This window comes from Anopheles stephensi, unplaced genomic scaffold, assembly GCF_013141755.1.
Source record: "Anopheles stephensi strain Indian unplaced genomic scaffold, UCI_ANSTEP_V1.0 ucontig217, whole genome shotgun sequence".
NCBI classification, from domain to species: Eukaryota; Metazoa; Arthropoda; class Insecta; order Diptera; family Culicidae; genus Anopheles; species Anopheles stephensi.
Genome location: NW_023405144.1, coordinates 45001 through 47500, shown reverse-complemented (window position 1 = coordinate 47500; position 2500 = coordinate 45001).

Here is a 2500-nt window from a genome sequence, read left to right as displayed (position 1 = left end):
AAATTTTCGCTTCGATAGTGTGTCCCCTATAATACAAAATGAACATTTTGCATCTCCCACAAGTGGCCATTTTTTTCCGCCACTGAAGAACACGACCTCGGGAACTCGGACCTAGGACGTGGCCATGTAAGTCATAGGCCACCCCAACTTTTGCAAAATACTGTTTCTTTTCACTTTTCATGATCTAAGGCGCGTTCCGACGGCGTTTTGAACAAATTTATGAGAAAAAAAATTTTGACCCTCGGACCAAAATTTTTTCGTTCGGGGCCCCATGGCCTATGGCCAGTATGGGAACTCGGGATGCCGATATGACAAAATTTGTCAAAAAATCACTAAAAAGTCGCTATGGCCCATTATTTAGAGCTTGTTGAGACCTTTCTAAAACACCTTGGTTGACCCCTGTCCGATAAGTAGTTTTCGAGATATTCGAGAAAATGTGATTTTTTGGGACTTAGAAAATTTTTGACCCGTACCCTAAGAAAAAGTGATTTTTTCATAGGACAATTTTTTCTTCGCAAATACTGTTTGGTTTCACTTTTCATTATTAGAAACGCGTTCCGAAGCCATTTTCATCAAAATCTCGTGAAAAAAAAATTTCACCCCCGGACCAAAAGTTGGCCGTTCGGTGCCCTATGGCCTATGGCCAGTATGGGAACCAAGGATGCCGATATGCGAAAAAGTGTCAAAAAATCACTTGAAAGTCGCTATGGCTCATTAAATAGAGCTTGTAAAGACCTTTCTAAAACACCTTGGTTGACCCCTGTCCGATACGTAGTTTTCGAGATATTCGAGAATAAGTGATTTTTTGGGACTTAGAAAATTTTTGACCCGTACCCTAAGAAAAAGTGATTTTTTCATAGGACAATTTTTTCTTCGCAAATACTGTTTGGTTTCACTTTTCATTATTAGAAACGCGTTCCGAAGCCATTTTCATCAAAATCTCGTGAAAAAAAAATTTCACCCCCGGACCAAAAGTTGGCCGTTCGGTGCCCTATGGCCTATGGCCAGTATGGGAACCAAGGATGCCGATATGCGAAAAAGTGTCAAAAAATCACTTGAAAGTCGCTATGGCTCATTAAATAGAGCTTGTAAAGACCTTTCTAAAACACCTTGGTTGACCCCTGTCCGATACGTAGTTTTCGAGATATTCGAGAATAATGTGATTTTTTGGGACTTAGAAAATTTTTGACCCGTACCCTAAGAAAAAGTGATTTTTTCATAGGACAATTTTTTCTTCGCAAATACTGTTTGGTTTCACTTTTCATTATTAGAAACGCGTTCCGAAGCCATTTTCATCAAAATCTCGTGAAAAAAAAATTTCACCCCCGGACCAAAAGTTGGCCGTTCGGTGCCCTATGGCCTATGGCCAGTATGGGAACCAAGGATGCCGATATGCGAAAAAGTGTCAAAAAATCACTTGAAAGTCGCTATGGCTCATTAAATAGAGCTTGTAAAGACCTTTCTAAAACACCTTGGTTGACCCCTGTCCGATACGTAGTTTTCGAGATATTCGAGAATATGTGATTTTTTGGGACTTAGAAAATTTTCGACCATGACATATATGAAAAGTGAATTTTTCATAGGACCAAAAAGTTTGTCCAAATAGGGTTTTGGTTCACTTTTTATGGTCAGATAAGTGATCCGATGCTATTTTCATGATCATTAGAGGGATTTCACGCTGTGACCAAAAATTTTCATACTTCATACTTGTCCCCGTGCCGTATATGGGAGGACCGGGGGAACATGTGTTTGTAAGTCGTGATGTTCAGTGACGGATTTCTGGGACTTAGAAAAAAAATGTGCTCTCAGGCACATTATATGTTCCATACACACATGATTTTCATTCTTCATACTTGTCCCCGTGCCGTATATGGGAGGACCGGGGGAACATGTCTTCGTAAGTCGTGATGTTCAGTGACGGATTTCTGGGACTTAGAAAAAAAATGTGCTCTCAGGCACATTATATGTTCCATACACACATGATTTTCATTCTTCATACTTGTCCCGGTGCCGTATATGGGAGGACCGGGGGAACATGTCTTCGTAAGTCGTGATGTTCAGTGACGGATTTCTGGGACTTAGAAAAAAAATGTGCTCTCAGGCACATTATATGTTCCATACACACATGATTTTCATTCTTCATACTTGTCCCCGTGCCGTATATGGGAGGACCGGGGGAACATGTCTTCGTAAGTCGTGATGTTCAGTGACGGATTTCTGGGACTTAGAAAAAAAATGTGCTCTCAGGCACATTATATGTTCCATACACACATGATTTTCATTCTTCATACTTGTCCCGGTGCCGTATATGGGAGGACCGGGGGAACATGTCTTCGTAAGTCGTGATGTTCAGTGACGGATTTCTGGGACTTAGAAAAAAAATGTGCTCTCAGGCACATTATATGTTCCATACACACATGATTTTCATTCTTCATACTTGTCCCCGTGCCGTATATGGGAGGACCGGGGGAAGATGTGTTTGTAAGTCGTGATGTTCAGT